Here is a 20,350-nt window from a genome sequence, read left to right on the forward strand (position 1 = left end):
GATGGGGGAGGAGGGAGAGAGCCCTGCAGGAGGCTCCGTCCCCAAAAGAAGTCCTCTCGTCCCCGTGTCCCCAGAAAAGCCGCCTGTGGCTCTTGCCAGCTCCTCTCCCGGGGTGGGATGGGTGGATGGATGGACGGATAGATGGATGGATGAGTGGATGGATGGACGGATAGATGGATGGATGGATGGACGGATGGATGGACGGATGGGTGGATGGATAGATGGATGAGCGGACGGGTGTTCACCAGTTATGTATCCATCCCCCCCCACCCCACTGAATTCCCCAGCCAGGACTAGCAGCACAGCTGTGTTGGAGGACATTGTGTCTCTCCTTGCATCAGCCTCAGTGGTTGAACCAGGAGCTGGAGGGCTGCGTGGTGGTGCCAGGAGGCCTCGTGCAGTCTGCACCAGTGGCAGGGCTTTCCCTTGGGACTAGTCCCTGTGGCCCCCCATGAGCCGCTGTGTCCCAGTGCTGCGTTTCTGCTGTAGAGGACCCAGCACCCAGCCTGTCCAGATGCAGAGTGAAGAGGAAATACCACTGCACATCTCCCAGCACACTTGGGTGGGGAGACATTTAAGCCCCCCCACCCCTCCCACCCCCCGTGAAATTGCACTGGGACCCCACTCCCTGGGTCCCTGGGTGATGGGAAGGAGGCAGGCCTGGCCTTCTTCTTCGTCCCCATCAACTCTCAGGTCCTACTCCCCCAGACCTGCTCATGGGGCTGCCCAGTTCCCTCTTCCCGGGATCTCCCCATGGGGAGATATGTGTGGTTACTGCTCCACTCCACCAGACGCTGGGACTCAGTGGGAGGAGAAGGTCCCAGCTCTAGAATGGACTCGGTGCCAAACAGACATTTGATGAAGCAGTTGCTCCTGCAGCTGGGCCAGATGTGGGCTCCTGCGCATGACTCAGCAGCCTGGTGTCTTCCTCTCTTGTAACTGGAAACCAGTGCTTCAGAGCAAGGGGGGAGCTCTGCCAGAGGGGCCGCATTTGCCCCAGGTCTTGCTAGCCCCCTGTGTCCCCACAGCCCCAGTGTCTTCATGGGATCCGCAGTTATTTGTGGAGGAGAAGCTGCACTGCAAGGGGCAGGCTATGCCACTCAGGTGCTCCTTGGTGTGTAAAACTGTGCAAGGCCATCTGCGCCCCAGGGAGGGGGGGGACCTTGGCAGTATGTGCTTCCCCCCAGACTCCAGCGCAGATTCCAGCAGCGTGTGCATCCCCAAAGCAGCGCTGGGGCCGTTCCCACCTGGGACTTGAGCAAAATGAACTCCATGAGCACGCAGAGCTGATTACTGGACCTAAGCAATCTGTGGCTACAGCTAAGCGGCTGCTCAGCTACAGGGTAGTAAAGCCAATATTCCTCCTGACAGGGTTTAACTATCACGTTTTGGAGACATTGTATTTATGCAATCATGAGACACTGGAATTACAAAGGGAGGTGGAGAGCTGTTCAGGAGAGGAAACACCCTTACCCAGAAGGGGCCCTGACTCATCCCTTGCTGGGATCTGCATGGTGCAATCGGACTGGAGGGACTCCCTGTCACGCCTCCGGCATGTCCCAGACCCCTTCGGGTCCCTATGCCTTCAGGCCTGCTGCTTGCTTTGCCCGCTGTTGCTCTGTGCTGCCAGACTTCCATCCTGCTGGTGGGGAGCACATTCTGGACCCCCAGAAAGCTCCTTGTTCCTGTCTGTACCTTCTCCAGCTGCACAGTAGCCTGCCAGCCTGTGGGAAGGTAAAGCAAGGGGGGATTTGGGGACAGAAGACCAAACGTCCTGCCACGAGATGAAGGGAGCCTTGGCGGAGCTGCCACCATGAGGGGCTGCTGCCCATGCAATGCGTGGGTGACAGGGGTGACAGTCATGGCCACCGTGCTCAGGCATATGGCTAATGCCCGAATTCCTTTTGTGTCCTGTCCGCCCAGGAGGTGGATCTGCAGCATGGGGCAATTCTGGGCCATGGCACCAGGAGGCACCAAGCTGCAGCTCTCATGGCTTTTTGGGGGGGTTGGTGTCCATGTCTGCTGGCTGGGTGGGCTGGACACAGCCACATCTATGCTCTCCAACCTACAGCGAGCATGGCAAGGCTTGGCTTTGCCAAGGCAGAGCTCAGTGTGTCAAGCTTACACAGCCCTGCAAAACCTTTAACCACTTAATTAAGAAAACATACCTCATTGTTGGAATAAATTTCCTACCTGTATTTTGAATAAGCTCTTCTGGTTGGCCCTATTAAAGGCAGGAAAAACCTGAAAAGCTCAGATACTGTATAAGAACACATTTTTCTCGTGTCAAAAATATACTCTCAGCAGAGGAAGTTGCTTTGTTCAGGTGCTAGAATGTGGCCAGCCTGTACCTGGGTAGAAGGGTTTTATTGCAGGGTGGGTCTTGCAGCCAGTGGAGGAGGTCAGAGATAGCTGATCCTTAGCGCGTGGGAGACAAGTGGGAACATCTATTGGTGCCACTGAGGCTGAGGGATACCAGTGGGACCCGTGCAGGACCAGCCAGGGCAGAATCCACTCCAGCAAAGCCCCTGCGGATATTTGGCCAAGTTCATGCCCAATATGGTGCACCACAGCCCCCCACCACTCCCAACCCACAGCCAGACTGGGGGCTGTGGAGGAAGGCAGGGGTGTGGGCAGACCCAGTGCAACCCAGGATGGTGGCTGCGGTGACAGCACATGAGCCTGCACAGGGTGGGTGCCCAGCAGCAGGTGCTCACCACTGCACTGCAGCACGGAGGGATGTGGAGGGGTCCCTGTGGCCGTGGGATCATGTCTGGACAGTCAGCCGTGGCCACCACATCCAGGTAGTCAGCCATGGCCACGGGTGCCCTGTCCTGCTGGTTGGGTGGCCATCGCCAAGTTGCAATGTGGAACAGGGACAGGGCATGGGGGGGGGGGGGGGGGGGCAAAGAGAAGACACGTGCAACAAGGTTCAGCTCGCTAACGCAGGCACAGAATGCTCAGTGTTTATTGGTGGTTTCACTCCAAATGGTTTGTACAAGGAACAAGCTGACTCTGCTGCACATGCAGATGCATGCATCTATTGCTGCAGGCTGTCTTGGCAGCTCTCCTGGCATCCTGGAAGCATTGCTCAGCCTTGCAGAGCAAGGCTGTACCAAACCCCCTTGGCCAATGCTGTTGTGCTGCCTGACAAGGCTCTGCCTGCTCCAGTGCTGCCGGTGAGATACCAGGCTGTGCCCCAGGCAGCACCCACAGCAATCACCAGCATGTGTCTGCGCGGGCACCGACACCCCTTGGCGGTGTGGGCAAAGGACCCGGCACAGTCCGAGCAGCACTCCCCAAAAATCTGCTCTGCTGTCATGACAGAGACATCTCTGAGCTCCCGCCCTGCAGTTAACAGGACCTTTCCATTTTTATTGCTACTCTACATTGCGGTGATACCTCTCAACTAGCAAGTGCTGCCTCTAAGGCTGCTGCCACAAAGCAAGTCTAACCCACGCTGCCCTCCTGAACCTGGAGACCTCCCCGCTGCTTACAACAAAGTGCTTTTGGAGCTGCTGACCTGTCCCTTGCAGGCTGAAAGACACCAGGCATGTACTGCTGGGTGAGGGGGGATGTACCCATCAGGGGGCCAAGATATGAGGTCCTTAGGTGGGGTTTTACAGCACCCAGCTGGGAGATGCTCCCCACCCCTAGGATCAGATGTCAGGGCCTGGGGAGACTGCAGGGGCAGAGTTATGCAAGCTGTAGCCTCCCCCTGTCCCCTTCCCATTCTGCAAAGGGCTGGCAGGTGACTTTGGCCACCACAGGCATTCTGCCCAGAAGGACAGAACCAAACACAGGGTGACCCTGACAGCCACTGGTGCTGGGATCGGACAATACAACGAATAAAAACGTATGACCAATCCTGTTCCATAGGACCCAGGTGATGCTCTCGAGCTGACCAGCCCAGTTCTGGGAGATGCTGTCCCTCTGCTGCCCCAGGTGAGAGCGTGGCCCTCACCTTTCCTTCCTGCTGAACCCACCCCTGCTCCAAGAGCTCCTGTCCTGGCACCTCTCAAGGGAGAGCAGCTATTGTCCGCCTGGAAGCTATTTTAAGGATCTTTATGCTGCTCACCTGCATCCACTCTAGATGAAATCCTGAGGAAATCCTTACTATTTATCCACTTCAACTTTTTTCCTTCCCCAGTTGCTGCCTATAACCATCATGACTTGAGAGACCTGCCGAGAGTTGTTTTGTTTTTCTTTTCTTGGCAGACTACATTCATTGGTGCTGTGCTTCCCATGGGGTCTCACTGGCACACATCCTAGGGAAAGGACAGCAGGTGTGGAGCAGTTAGAAAATGCTCCTTTGTGTACCTTTCTGCCAGCCCAGCAGCAGGGACATTTAACTGGCAGAGCATCCCAGCCCAGCCATGGGGGGGGGGGTTTCTCACCTCCCACCCAGCTGCGCTAAGGGTAAGACTCCACACAGGACTTGCAACGAGCATGGAAAAGCCAAGGAGATCTAGGCGTCAAAGCAGAGACTACTGCCTCCGAGTCTGTCCCGGAGAAGCGTCACCATACCAGTCATCGGGAAGGCTCTCCTCCCTCCTCTGTCAGGTCATGGCACAAAGGCAAGAAGTCCGAGGACATCAAATACTCACTGCATATCCAGGCTGAAGAAGTGAGAGTGCTTTGGGGACAGCCTTTACATTGCAAAAAAAAAGGGACTGAAAAAGCCACTGGATGGGGTTTAGCAGGCTAGATGGGATGGATCAGCAACCCAGAGCATTTCTACCAGCTGTGTTGGGTCTTCTGCCCCACTGAGACCCTGCCCACTGCTTCCCAGCATCACCGGTCACATCCAACTCCTCTGACTTCCAAGTGCTGCCGTGTGGGAGGGGGCTTTGGAAAGCCAATGAACTGGGAGAAGAAGCTCTAAGAAGGATGTGCACCAGTGCTCAGCCCCCACACTCTCTGGCTTCGCTCTCAGGTCACAGACACAAACTGAAGCCACAGGTGACAACTTTGGGCTGGACCCCAACAGTGGGAAGCACATCCAGCCCCCTGGTTCCACCAGCGTTTGCATAAACCCCGTCTCCCCTTAGCCAGAAGGGTCAAGCCAGGCAGCCACCAGCTATAAATGCCAGCAGTCCTCAGGTCATGGGATAGCTTTGGATTCTGCTGAGAGATAGCTTTGGATTCTGCCTGAGACAGGCAACTACTGCGCTGGCCAGGCCAGACCATTTGGTGTTTCTTGAGATGCTGCCTTCTCCTTACAGGCATTGCCTTTTCTCTCAGTGCCACATGGTGCTGACCAGGGCCACCAGCTGGGTGGGAAGCTACGGCTGCTGAGAGGAGCAGAGAAGGGATTGCTGTGGAGCAGCCTGTCTTCAGTCAGTGAATGTCTGGTTAGATGAAGACTGCAGCTGTACAAACAAGATTGGATGTTTATTCTCAAGAAACAGCAAAGGTACCTGACCTGGCCTTAACACAGGGAAAGCTTTTTGCCTTAGCCACAAGAAAGCTGCAATGTCAAGCGTTCCCCTCACCCATGTATGCCCCAATCTTTAGATGCCCTGATCCCATCCCACCCCACCAAACCCCTTGGTTCACTCCAGGTCTCCTCCAGGAGGGCTGCGATGACACTAGTTCTGCAAGCTGCTGCCACGCACTGTGGAAGCTGGAGCTGTTGGGGAACAGAAAGAAAAAGGAAATGACACCTGGCTGAAGATCACAGGAGTGGGATGTAGACATAGACTCTGGGAGGAGAAGGAAGAGCAGGAGCAAGCACTGACAGGCCATGCCCTGGTAGGAAGGCGTCTACTCAGGGCCAGCTTCACTTCAAGGCAGATGACAATAATGGTGGCAAAGACCTCTTGATTGCTGGTTCAAGTGGCTCCAGAAAGCCCTGAGACCAACACCACCTCTGCCAGCTCTGCATTTCTTACAGAGGGCCAGGCTGTGTCTTGGCAGCGCCAAGAGAGTCTCAAACTGGTGAACAGATCATACCCACAGAAACCACTTAAACACGAGGCTGTGGCAGGAACCCTGTGGTGGTGGGGCAATGCAGGCAGATGGGTTCAGCCTCAGTCCTCCTCTCTGGCAGCATCCAGACAAGGACAAGCCAGGCAGGAAGAGGCATGCAATGGGACTCCAAGCCCACCAGGACTAGAAGTGCAATAACAAAGCACAACCTGAGGTTCAGGACATCAGCCCAGTCCTTGTGCTCTGCAGTTTCTTGATCCCTGAACATGGTGGATAGACAGGACAGCCAAACGTACCACCCACAGATGGGTGTCACAAGCTGTGGCCACATAACCCTTTTAGTCTGACAGAGCTATGTAAAATGGGCAGCAAGTGATGGGGGGACACTTACCAGCTACTGCTCTAAGTAGTATCGGTCTCGGGCTGAACAGCTGTTTCAGGCCTGCAACAAAAGAACAAAACCAAAACACACAGGCAGTCAGCGGAGGGATGACAACCACATCTTGAAGCAAGAGGAGAAACTAAACAGTGGCATCACCCTTGGAGGGAAGGACACTTTCACCAGGGTAGAGCAGCAGTCCTCAGCCCAAGGCTTGCAGATGGGACCTGCTGATGCTGCTCACGAGCTGAGGATGCAGCAGTTCAAACCAAGGTCACTGGGGAGAGCAGAGCAGCTTTTGGTCAACCCAGTTGCAGAGCTCTTTGCACACTTAATGGCTCCAGCCCAAATGCTCATCATCTTTGCACTGGTGCAAAGTCTAAATGACTTCAGTGCCCCAAGCTGGACTTTACACCAGAATGAACTGTGACAGAGTACAGATGAGCAAAACAGCAGCCGCAGCAGATCAGGTTGTCAAAGGCCCTTCCAGCATGCAGGGGCCCAGTGCCCACTCTTGAGGAGCATCCCAGCTATGAAAAGCTGAGACAGTTTGTCCAGTGAGTGCCTGAACGTTTGCATATACTTCAAAGGGGGTCGAAACATGCACGTAACCCTTGACGCCAGGAAGCACAAGAAGTTCTTGCTTTCAGCTACATGCAACCCTGACAGAAAAGGACATCTTCTTCCCTGCTCATCAGGTGCTGTGAGATGGGCTTTCTGAATCTACTTCCCTTCTCTACTATGTGCTTAAGGCAAAAAGGGGAAGATGCCTGAACATCTGCCTGATCCTGGATGCCAGCTGAGCATCTCCACATGGAGTGGCAGGGCCAGACCCTTGCTCCCTGTTGAGACCTAGCCCTGTGACCAGGACATGGCTTTGCCAGCAGCAATGCCCTGGGGAAGCAGGTCCCACCAAGCTGCCTTCCCCCTGACATGGTGGACAGTGGATGACATGATTAACCAGGGTCCCACACCTAGGACATGTGACCATCCCACCTCCCCGCTCCCCATCTTCCTCTGAACTGACTCTGCACTGGTGCAGCTGCTGAGGAAAGGGCTCTAATTATAAACGAGCAGATGCTTTGCATGCCTGAGGAGGGTTATTTCAGCTGTCAACATAACCTGATGCTTAGGGACCCTTGGTCAGCTCGAAATTGCCATGACAGAGCATGTGGCATGACCTACCTTGCAGAGCCAAAGCAAGGTTAAACCGTGTCATTACATATACATACCACACACACAATATAAGCTCTATATGACCTAATATATTGTATACAGCTAATGCATCACAAATATCCCTAAAGGGGATACCTAACAATAAGTGTGCATTTGTAAACTATCTTCAACTGTGCTTAATTTCATGAAACCAGCACAAATGTTTAACGTGTGCTGAAGAAGGTGGAAGTGGGCAGAGGGTGTTCTAGATAAACATACACACACATATCTATATATGCACATACATTCATCTATACACTGTGCACTATGCCAGACAAAGGGCACTACTACAAGGTACGAAACCAAGCTCCCCCGAGCCATGGATTATAGGACCACTCTCAGACTGTATAAGCATTGACTGCTGAAATGGAAAAGAAAGAAAATCCCAAGCAGGTGCTTTTTAATGGCTGAACAATGTAAAAAGAGAGCCACACCCTTCTTCTTTTTTTCCCCCTTTTTTTTTTTTTAATTTTAATAAACCCTATATCCCCCTTGCTTTTCTCCATTTCCTGAAGTGGCTAGAAGCTGGACAGCCAGCTGCCTGGCAGCAGGAGCCCACACTGAATTTCCATAGGTGCCATTTCTCCCTTTCCTGTCACTTAGGTCATAGTAAACTTTGGAGCTGGACTGAGCCTGCTGTAACATGGCTGTGCAGCTCTGCTCCATCAGCATGGCTCATTTTGAGGTCTCTGAGCCTGCAATGAAGGGGGTCAGCAACAGAAGTACACCCGTTCCTCTTTGCTTCAAAGGTGTAGCCCCCAGTGTCCCTGCACGGTGACTGAGGCCAATTCAGACAACACAAGACCAAGCTGCAGGGTTGCCTCCAGGGTCTTACTTGGCATGGCCGCTGCAGCCCATCAGGATGCTGGCCAAACTCCAGGCTCCATCAAGGGCTCAGCTGCCACCTAGAGACAACGCACTGGGAAAGGCCTCTCCATTTCCATGGAGGTTCCCAAGACAAGACACTGTCCCATCCCCCAGCCACTCACGCATACCAGGTGAACGATGGAAGCCAAGTAGGGCCTTTGCTGACACGTCAGCCAATTCAGGCCACTCATGAGACACTCTCTTCACTGTCCCATGCCAAGGAAGAAAATGATGCCACCTCTTCCTCAGCTCTTCTCCCACATGGCCAGAGCTCCTGCCCCACATTAACAGGGGAAAGTATCCCAGAACCATCTTGTGTTCCTCCACATCCCCCATCTTCACAACTTTACCTATCCCCAGCCCACTCCTGTCCCAGGGCCACTGCACACCTCCCGCGGGGAGCCACCAACATCACGAAGAGCTGCCAAAAGTCGTCCTCTCACCCCAACCCAGTAAGGACACAGCTGAGCTTAGCAGAAACAGAGTCCAGAAGAGCAGGAAAAGAAAGGACGAAGGAGGCAAGGAGAGCTACAGCCAAAACAAGATGCCCATGGGGAACTGTCTTTACCGGTAACCCTCACGGTATCTCCTGGAAGCAGTCGGGCGCTGTCTTCTTCTCACATACAGATCTGTGTCTACCGTCTCCTGAACCGCTTGCTCTGGAAGCAGGACAAAGAAAGATATACCTCTGTTGACAAGCTCCTTGCAGTTGTCAGCAAGCCCTGGAGGAGACTGCCTGGTAACAGATGCCAGTGGGGGCTAAGCACCATAAGAGGTTAGGAATGGCACTCCCAAGCACTGGATCTTGTATAATGGTCCAGAAAACCTTTACTGCAGGCCTCTGTCTTTCCTCAGTTGCCTTTATCCTCTCAAGCTCGATTAAACTTTTAAAATTTGGTGCCTTTTTTGGGTGGCGTGTTTGGAAACCCAGCACATTGACCTCCTGCAGATCACAACTGCTGCAGGAGACCATCGCTTCTGCAATCTCCAAGACTCAGGAGGGACCTCTCAACCAGGGGTCATACCTGGCCCCACACAACCAGTACAAGGCAGTCACTGGCTTCCAGCACAAACGCAGCCCTCGTGTGCACACAGAAACAATGGTCTCCAAATGACTTCATGGACATCCTTCTGGCCTCCCTTTCCTCCACGCTGGGCAACAAGCCTGGCCTTACACCATAGGAAGGCAGCGCATCCTCTTTCAATACCTGAAGCTGTCCAACCTGTTTTCCTAGGAAGCACATCATGTGCTGTATTTCTCACATGGGTTCAGACAGCTCAGAAGAGTGCAAAACTAAATGGCCAAACCAAAAATCACTCCCCATTTGGAGAATCGCCATCAGTTCATTGCTGTTCAGTCTGTTTCTTGCCAGCTGGTGCAGCTGAGAGTCTGGTCTTGTGCTTTTTGTGTCACATGGTCCATTGTGAACTGGTATACATACTTATTATGTTAAATATGTGTATGAATTTAGCATAATAAGGAGGTATATAAATAAGCTGTGGTTTCCAAACATAAATCTGCAGGGACTGCAGAATGAGGAAGTGGGTAATGCAGTTTTACCTGGACGTGATAAAACAGAGGAAACTAAAATTAGGACGGCTTCCTTCCCTTCAAGACACACAATACTAAATGGCTGTAGAGCTGGTCAAATCAAATTTTGGCAACAGAAGATTTCTTGTAAAACAAAGCACAGATTTAATTATTTCTTTTTTTGGTCAAAAATGCTTGTTACAAGTATGGATAGAAGCTATATAAGTTTCCAAAAGCTGCCATCAAGAGTAATTGCCAGCGACATTCTGTGGAGGACAGTTTTGAAACCCACTGACTAAGGAAGGGCCGGGATGGGCATGAACGCCCCTCCACTCTCATCCTGGCAAACCCTTGTTTATTTAACCAGCTCTGTCCACTAATGACTCAACTTCTAGGCTCACCGCCTTCAAGTGAAGGAAGAGTCACTTTATCAGAGGAAAATATAAAATTTGATTTTTAAGTCAATGACATATTTGCAAATCAGGCTGAGTGGGAAAAGCTTAGGGAAGGGTTTCAGTGCCGGGCTCCCCAGCCAGGCAGGGCAGGGTACCACAGCGCTACCGAGCCGGAGCCCGTGGAGCGGGCTGGCCTGGAGGAGACTGATTAGAGGAAAGGGAAGGCAAGACCAAGAGTATCCAGATCCTCACTCCCATTTGCTGCCTTAGGAGTCCCTGGTGGTGGTGGGCCAGGGCGAGGACCGCTCTTTTCCTTTTGTATGTGACCTCAGGCACAGCCAGAGAACATCCTCCAGAGCACGCCAGGTGCCACACGGCTGAGCATGCCAGCCAGAGCCATACTCCCCCAAGATTATCTGCTAGGCCAGCAGGAGCATCTTCTGCTTACTGTCCCTGTTTTCAGGGCTCTGTAGGCAGAGCCACAGTGTTCAGGAGAATGGTCTCTGGGCATATAGCCTCATGAAACCAATGCCCAAAGACAGCTCTTGTCTTGATTTCCACGTAGGTTTGCTTTCCTTCAAAAACTAGCTGTAGGAAAATGCCCACTTGCCTGGCAGATAATACACAGCACTCACAGCCAGACCCTGGGTGGTAACTAAAAAGGAACCTGAATATTTGGCTGGGTGTACAGATATTCACACATGAGATGGCAAAGCCAGGAGTGTTTTCCCCGTCACTCCTAGTTGAAGTGGCAAAAGCAAATGCCTGCACGGGAGAAGATTCCTCTAGCCATAATCTCACAGTTTGGCCCAACTCACCAATCTCTTCCACAATATTCTCAGTGCTTCCAGGAGGAGTGGTTTTCTCCTGTTCAGAAACAAAACAAAACAAACAAACAAAAGAATAACAACCTCAGATGGGTGCCCCCTTGACCTGCCCTTTTGCTCTGAGAGAGGAACAAGAAGTGCTGGGGCTTTCCTGGTCATCGCTGTGATTCACACCACGAATACCATCGGGATAGAACTGCTGCCCTCCTGCTCTCAACACCAGCACCTGCTGTCTTCAGCCACTCCACCCAGCAAAGTGGTGTCCATCCCATCCAGCGCAAGTCCTTCAGTTATGCTGCTATGCAACCATCTCAAGAACTAAGCCCTTCTCCTCAGTTGTTTTTTTTTTTTTTTCCCTTAAAAAAGCAACATTCAGATAAGTGTGCAAACTGGCACTGTTTGCTCCAGTGTTTGGGAGAAAGAGCAAGAACAGCCACTGTTCACCCTTCTGAAAAACGATGAACAATGCTGCCCCCAAACCTGCAAACACACACTTAAAGTTATTATAAAAGATACATTTAAAGTAAGCAAATATTAGAGATCTGTGTATACAAAGGGTTTAAACCCTAACGATACACAGCCACTGGCACTGCAAACCCAGTTAAACACATGCTATCCCCCTGCAGCTGCACCCATCAGAGCTGTCCGCAGACATGCTCAGGTCTTCAGGAGCTGGATCTCACCATCCTGCATCGAAAGAACGGATCCGGGAATCCTCTCACTCTGCTCACTTGGTCCTGTAATGCCAGATGAGGCTTTCCTAATTCCAGTGGAATGCTGAATGCAAATACCTCAAAACATCAGATGTCATCTTCTAATCTAATCAACTCAGCAGCCATAGTGTATATCGAAAAAGATTAATTAGGAAATGGGGTGAAATGATGTTATGAATTTCCTTAGGGGTTCACAGAGTTTACCAGTGGAAACACCAACTACATTGATCCCACAGGTGCTGGAGTATTTGGTGCTTTGTTATTTGGGATAACAAAGGAAATCACACCACAGAGTCCATGAAGTGGCACCTTATTTAAAGTATTAAGAAAACATTAAAATTTAGGGAGAAAAAAATTAAGAAGCAGGTTTAAAAAATCAGAATAAAGAAGCTCTAATTTTTTATATGGTCATGAGGAGAAAGTAACAAAACCCTGATTTGATTTACTTCAAGTGCAAGCTATCACTTTTAGTCCCGTGCACGTTTTAAGTACATGCTGCGGTTATCTTTTGTGCCCTCTGCTGTCGGCAGCTTCTCACTGTGACTCCTCTCCCATCAGTTTGCCATGTTTGCTCTCCTTGCTCTGCTGACCACAGGATCCAGCTCAGAAAGTCTCATGCCTTGGGTAGAAAGAAGCTGAAAGCAGTGCACAAATTATATTTTAATCAATCACAAAATCTCTTCTGGGCTTTCCACCATGTCTTGCATTTTCTGTACTCATCCTGCTTATGCCATAAACTTGTAAATGCATATGACTTAAGGAGAAGAGCTGTGTCAGAGCAAGAGAGATGCAAGCAGTTAGGAGTCAGTTTGCAGGTCTGCTGAGCCAGCTCCCTTTGCTTTGCTCATTCTCAGTGACTGCAAGTAGCACTGACTGCGCAGTGTCCTGCAGTCTACCAACAAAACTACACACCAGATCTACGAACCAGAAACCAGGGACACGAGTGACTTCTGAGCTCTAGTATTTAAAGTTAAAGTTGTTTTAGGTTGTTTTCCTAGCCTATGGATTATACTGAATGGGCTGTGAGTCCAGCTGCCTGGGTGCTGATGCTGCTAACAGCTGCTTTGCATTTTGTTTCGGCTCATAGACACGGCTTTCCTTCAAGCAGGTACCCTTCGGGGTCACTCCTTGTACGCCTGTAAAATGAACGTCTCTGAACTCGGAGGAGCTCCTGTTAATCTGCTTCTTTTGTCTCCAAGCACAGCTGTGGCTTACTAGGTTTCGTTGTATGTGAGCTGGTGCAAGGATTCATGTTTCTTACTTGAATGGCAAGCCCGAGCAGCTGAACAGGACCTGACCTTTGAGCTGAGAAAACTTCTGTTCAGTGTGCAGACCTCCCTGAAGGCAGGACTTACTGCGCACCTGCTATGTGGGCTCTTTGCTGAGCACTGCCTGCCCTCCAGAGGTGTCTCTGAACTTTGACACCCATCCAAGGGCTTTAAACAACCTGAAGAGACCATCTGAGCCACGCAATGGAAAAGTTGGCTCATCTGGGCTTCACTACTGCCCTCCAGCATCCAAAAGCTGATGTTCCTCCAGCAGGTTAGGGCTGATCCGCAAGGGGGAACAACCAAACAAAGGAATGGAAAAATACAGAACAGGTGGGAAAAGCATATCCAATTAGCTCCCCAGACTGCACTTTCAGAAGCCTTCTTTCTGGCAAAGGTGCGCTGTGACATTAACTTGACCTCTCTGGTTTAAAGACTGCCAACAGCTCCTGCTCTCGGTTCGATATCTGAACAGGTCATACTGGCATGGTCCTGCATTCCTGTGGGGGCCTGACTGTAACTCAATACTGTTCGGGTCAGGCAGTCCATATACTGCAGCACCCTGCCTTTGGGAGCAGGAGTCCAAGATCCCTAGCTCCTGCTCGGAGGCTGTGCACCCCATGAATGCTATTGGGAGAGGGCAGGCGGCAGCAGCATGTGGGTGTGATGCTCAAAGACAGGTTTCAAACAACAGACAGGTTTTCCAAGGCTTGAAGTTGAACAACAGCAGTCAGGAAGAGCAGACCAGGGCATCTGACATGCTGGTGGTGTTGAACTCAAACCAGCCATCTCCCCCAGGTGCAAACAATTTACAGGAGAACCACAGCAGTACCCACTGCCAGGCAAGTACACACAGGATTAACACTTCCCTTGCACCCAGTAGGGTATAACAAACAAGGTGTTGTGTAGCTATAGCTACCTCAGCTTTCATGAACTTGTGCTTCCTAAATTCAAAAGGGCATCTGCCAAGAAGTGGCACCCATGGATGCACCACTGCTAGTGGACACAGCCAAGTGCAAGTGGTGGTTTTGCTCCATCCTTCCTCAGACTTACTACAGAGATCAACTTACTGCATCTGAATGCTCCACCAGTCAGCTGAGCCAACGTATACCCTGATTGGAAAGCAAAAGTGACTTAGAACACCTTGAGAGTGATTTAAGCTAACACCCAGATCTCCACACTTCCAGTGCGCTAAAAGCATCCACATGATAGCTCCCGAAGTTTAATTAAAACCTACAGAATCTTTCACCACTTTTTTGTGATTCCCCTCACTGAGTTTCTTCCTGCTCACTTCTCACTGTTCCCCTGTCACCACTCTGGGCTTGCCCTGCTCTCTCCATCCAGCAAGTTCTCTGGACTTAACAGCTCCCTGTCCAAGTTGTGCTTTACAGAGGTGGCCTTCAACACTCTTTGTTCACCCTGGGGAAGTTCAATTAGCTATTCCTGACTTCCTCCTTCCATCCCTGTTGTCCCATGACTCCTCAAATTCATCTTATGACTCCTCTCTTCCATCCCTGATGAAACCAGTATTGTCAGTCCACCAGTCCATAAACTCTGGTCCATAGACTCTTGTCCTACCTGGCTTGCTGTCCTGAAATACCTCCCCTTTCATTCTTCCTCAGGCACACTCTTGTTCACATTTCATATTCATCTGCTTTTCCAGTTTACTGCCCAATTCTATTCCTCACAGTCCTCTAGCCCTCTCTATACTCACATTGCCTTCAATTATTTTCTTCCAGTTGCTGCTGGAAGTCCCAGTGCCAGCAATCATCTTGAATTGCTTCTCATCAGTTCTGAGCCAAATCAAGAGTCTTTTGATTTCCACCTATTACCTTTACATCGATGTTTTATCTTTGTGTCTCTGCCAAGGCATCATCTCTTGGGTGTCTACACCACCTTTGTCAACTTGATGTGCCATAGGCATACTCTGTATTTTCTTAGGAAGAACTTGTGCCATTTCCTTTCTGTCCTAGTCACCTTAAACTCACTCCACAACCTCAGCGTATTAATTGGCAACTCTCGTCTTTGCCTCTGCACACAAGTTTTCATTAAGTCCTGGTCATTCACCTTCCTCATCTGATCTTTGAAGAGCTGTCATGGTTTAACCCCAGCCAGCAACTAAGCACCACGCAGCCACCTGCTCACTCCCCCCACCCACCCAGTGCCATGGGGCAGAAAATCGGGAAAAGAAGTAAAACTCATGGGTTAAGATAAGAACGGTTTAATAGAACAGAAAAGAAGAAACTAATAATGATAATGATAACACTAATAAAATGACAACAGTAGTAATAAAAGGATTGGAATGTACAAATGATGCGCAGGGCAATTGCTCACCACCTGCCAACTGACATCCCGCCAGCCCCCGATCGGCGATTCCCCGCCCCCACTTCCCAGTTCCTATACTAGATGGGACGTCCCATGGTATGGAATACACCGTTGGCCAGTTTGGGTCAGCTGCCCTGGTTGTGTCCTGTGCTCTCTCGCTGGCTGGGCATTAAAAGCTGAAAAATCCTTGACTTCAGTCTAAACACTACTTAGCAACAACAGAAAACATCATCAGTGTTACCAACATTCTTCTCATACAGAACTCAAAACACAGCACTGTACCAGCTACTAGGAAGACAATTAACTCTACCCCAGCTGAAACCAGGACAAGAGCTAAAAGGTGTAGATAAGTCTTTATTCTCTCTCCTCTTGCAGCCCCATACTGCCCTTTCCTTAAGACTTTCTTACATATGGGAAAATTGGCTTCATTTTCAGAAGGCAGGCTAAGGTTGTGTCTCCCAGGAACACAATGTACTCCCCAACCTACCTCTCATGCATTCAAAACCTTTGTAGATGGCCCATGAGCAACCTGTGTGCATATGCTTGCTAGTGACCAAATGGCCCTTCAGTGTTTATCTGAAAAGAGAACATGCTATTCTCTTTGTGAACCTGATCTTGAGGGCTGCCTCCAAGTGCTCTGCAAAATAAAGCCTATAATAAGACTTACCCAAGCTGAAGTGGAGAAGTGGAGAACAAAACCCAGAACTGCTAAGCCCTGATCATAATACTATCCTACTCACCAAAGACCAGGAATCTAAAAAGAGCTAAATATTCAATATTATTACCTATCAGCTCCCAGATCCTGAAAGGTCAGTCCCACCTCATCAGTCTCAATTAAACAGGACCTTTGGCCCACTGGAAGGAAGTCATATCATGTCTAGTACGTTACCTTTAGGCTTATAATGGTTCCTCAAAGGGTTTAACCCAGCTTGGCTCCACATCTTGCTGTAGGTCTGTGTGCTCTTTCAGAGCACCCCTGTAATGCACCAGCATTTTTCACAAAGCCCTTCAGCTGTCTCAGACCTGAAGACAGATATATGATCAGTGGTAATTCTGTCACGCTAAATGCTGGTATCATTGCTCATTACTGAGATTTGGATAGCTAGCAACCATGCTGGATTCCCTTCTGGTGGCCAGAAGATCCTGAAACCTGGTTTGTCAGAAGTGAGGCAAGATGAAACAAATGGCTCTCTTGGTTTATCTGCAAGTTCACCTTATATGTTTGCTAGGACTCAGGAAACTCTTCCCTTCTGGGCAGGACTCCAAAGGCTAAAAATTCAGCACACCTGCCATGTCCTGCCTCCATTCAGCCTATGAAATAGTCTACTTTTCAACTATCCCAGTTTCTAAGGGGACACTGAAAAGTCTTTTTCAGTCCAAATTCAAGATGTGACATACACAAGGTAAATTTTTTGTTGTTGTTTTACGTTTTTGGTTTGTTGTTTGTTGTTTTTTGTTTTTTTAAACTAAGAACATGCAGGACAATTAGCTGTCCTTTTGGTTTCAGGAATTCTGGGACAAAAGTGTTTAAAAGCCTGTCATGGCCTCAACTTCTATGAATGCATTTAATTGTTTAGAAAGCAATTAATACATTTTGTTTCCAGGTCATTCTTTGGCAGAAATTCACAGCTAAACTATGTGGTCTGAGAGTGCTGCTCTGCTTTAAATCTGATGCTTGGCAATTTTGTTGGCTAACCCACATTTTTGCAGGGAAAGAGAGCTAGTAGATAGTCATTCCCATCTCACCTTCTCAGTCCTTCAGGTGTTACAGACTTTGCCATATTCTCTTCCTCTGACTTTCCCCAAGACACATTTGAAATTTAGATTCATGCTTTCTGAAATGAAATTGAATTTGCTGTTTGCTTAAAAGCACAAAGATCAACAGTGGCAGAGAGCAAAACCCTATGCATGTCTACAAAACAGGCATGGCCTGGACAGCAACAGCTCACTCCACAGCTTGTGCCAAGACTCTGGCAGGTACCAAACTGAGATAAAAATACCTGTTTACTAACAACTAGACTGGATAAAAAAAGATGTCACAGAAGCCACTGGAAAATCAGATGCAAGGGCATTCAATCACTACCAAGAAGTGGGTATTTAAGGCATCCGCTTTACGACTACCTACTGTCTAGATACAATTTCCTGAAATATTCAGGAACCCGTTCAAGTCTGTTTTCAGGCATGACTGGATCCTTCAGAACTAAGGATCTGCCTGAACAGCCTGAAGCATATGTGTTAATACAGCTTAATGAAGTTCACATCAGGGTAATTTCGGCTAATGTACTCTGGACTGCCATTGTAGAAAGCTCACTGATAAAGAGGAATTAATCAAGCTGCAATAGTTCATCACCTTATGATATTATAAATATGCGTTCATACACAAAGAAGAAACAACAGAACTCCAGTATTTCCTTCTGGAGTCAGTGACAAGGATCGCTAGCTCTTGTAAGTCTTTCCCTCAGGAGTTTTCTCTTTGTGCAATTGTCAGTTTACAGCAAAAACTCAGCATAAGACATTGAAGATGAACTACCCTACTGCCTTTAAGCCACAGAATAATCATAAGAACCATCCTGCCCAAGTAATAGGCATTTTGTTTTAAGGCTAATGTATACATTTGTTAATCTCTTTGTTAATTTACTTAACTGGGATCAAATGGGATGAATTCTTTCCAGAACATGAGTCTGCCCCCAAGACCCTCTTAATGGGAGGACTCCTACTCCTTTGTTAGCCTGTGGGTCATACCAATTATGCAGATATATTGGGCATTTTTATCCCTTTCACGAGAGTCTGTGGAGCCTAGGAAATGAGCAAAAAGAATTCTAAAACGGTGACCTGCAATTTGGGGAGCAATCTAAAATCTAGCGATTTAAAATAATTGCTAAGGAAAATGCTAGGCTAACTAGCTTGAGTGGAGCAACATTCCAACAGAGCCACACCACCTGTTTCCACCACCAGCTCAGATCTCTCTAAACCACACTATGCTGTGCCATAAAGAGGGATGGGACTCATTGCCCAGCTTGGGCAATCCATCTAGATGGTGATGCACGAAATGAGTCAGCCTCTGAGGATGCCCATTTCTCTCCCCTGACTACAGATGGAGCCATGGTTAATTAGCTCAGGGTTTAGACATCTGACTTTCAGGTGCTTAAGTTTGGGCACTGGAATTCTCCTCCCACATAAGTCTCGAGTTAGACAAGTTAAAGGTTTAGGCTCAGCCTCTTAAATGCACTCGCAGGCATGGCACTGTTGAAGACTTTGTCATCCCTGAGCTGCAAGTCTGCAGTCTCAACTCTTCTCTTTTTCAGTAGCAATGTCATGGCTTACTGGAGTGGTGCAGGCTAGGGGCAAGATAACAGAAGGGAGGTGGTGTATGGTTCATCACACCATTAATTTAGGTTATTTTAGGCATTTTGTTTTTGCTATGTTCAACCTTTTGCTACCTTTATTTCTGCTACCTTCAATGCTCCAAATCACACCTCTCTCCCAGGGCACCTAAGTTAAATGTCTGCAGTTAGATAGTGTGCGTACCCCTGAGGTCACTTCTGCTCACCTTAAGGAAGCAGGGATATCACCTTAGCAGGGATAAAGCTCCAGATCTGGTAACAATTTTGAGCAGACTACAGAGAACATAGTGATCAATAATTCCTCTCGGTTAAACAGATTCCCATTTATCAAAGGCTGGGACACCACCACTGTAGAACAGAGCTTGGAGGACAAACTGATATGACAAACTGACATGAGAACCAGCGAGGCAGCCCTGGTAGACATGGCTAGCTGTGACGATGAAACCATGCTGATTTTGCTTATATTAAGAGGTCACTTGCTTGTTTATGGTCATCTTCTGCTGCTGCTCTTATCTTGACTGTGCCTTTTGGAGGTCTGTAAAGCCAACTACAAACAAAGTTGTGTTTAACAACCAGAGTCAAAGACAGAAGCACTGAAATGGTCCCCGGATTTGACATGGCAGATATGACATAGATGCTATGACCTTCCTAACCATAGCCATGAATGAGTGAACAGGTAGTGACAATGGTTGCAATAAACTGGTGGCAAAACTTTAGACTAAAGCTCAGCATCAGCTCAGCTGCAGATGTGGTACCTGCTCTCACCAACACTGCCTAATTCAAACAGCCAGGAAAGAAAACACTGGAAGCTGGCAAGACTCTTCCAAGGAACTCTTCTTCTTTAGTTTTCCCCAAAATAACACCAACTCTTTCTTCTCTTTTCCCCAAAGAACCAAACTGAGTTGATATGCCCTCTTTCTCTTTCTTCATCTTGACTCACCCAGCTCTATGAGCAAGTGCCACACGATTAAAAATGACTCATCAGAAAGCACGACTGTGATACCAAATGGATAACATATGCAATACAGTCAAGTTATGAATGACCCAAAGGCTGAAATTTATTTGCACAATGTCCACGAACAAATAAAATCCAGGGGCAGAGCTCTTGGAAGTCTTGAGCCTGGACAGTCTTCTGAGACCAAAGGTCCACAGAGGACTGTAAATACCCAACCTTTGCCACTCTAATATTCCTACTAATTTGTCACCTTATACCCTTCCTTTTATCTCCTTTAACCTGAATCTTACATCCACTACTGAAATGGGAAATCAATTCAACAAGCCTAAAAATGGGAATGTGTACAGGATAACACTATTGACTCACTTATTCTCTGAATATTCTTCTATCAAGTCCTGGACAGCAAGTCCACAAAAAAGTCCAACATGCTGTCTAACAAAACACAAATGATTAAATGCATGTTCTCCTCTTGCTCCTCTTCAGTCTGTATTAATCCTTCTCTCCTAATATATGGGGTAGATCCACACACACATCTACATTGCCGAGTGCTGGCTCACATTACAAACTGCTGGGACGTGCCGGATTCTTACAGAGCTTGTG

At 48.9% G+C, this 20,350-nt stretch overlaps 1 protein-coding gene across 11 annotated transcripts in view; it reads right to left on the minus strand.

Annotated features, from left to right (window-relative positions):
• Nucleotides 1-2,942: 2,942 nt before the first annotated feature.
• The window catches only part of AMDHD2 (amidohydrolase domain containing 2), a 42,081-nt gene continuing 24,673 nt past the window's right edge, over nt 2,943-20,350 (minus strand). For 8 of the 11 annotated variants that reach the window (XM_049835493.1, XM_049835495.1, XM_049835494.1 and 5 more), the window contains 4 exons: nt 11,137-11,185; nt 8,961-9,051; nt 6,323-6,373; nt 2,943-5,632 (listed from right to left, as the gene is read on the minus strand). The gene's annotated coding sequence lies outside the window, so the exon portion shown is untranslated. The remainder of the gene's footprint in view (nt 5,633-6,322; nt 6,374-8,960; nt 9,052-11,136; nt 11,186-20,350) is intronic. The other 3 variants (XM_049835492.1, XM_049835490.1, XM_049835489.1) reach the window with 3 other exon arrangements.

The sequence above is a fragment of the Accipiter gentilis genome, chromosome 33, assembly GCF_929443795.1.
Source record: "Accipiter gentilis chromosome 33, bAccGen1.1, whole genome shotgun sequence".
Lineage (NCBI taxonomy): Eukaryota > Metazoa > Chordata > Aves > Accipitriformes > Accipitridae > Astur > Astur gentilis.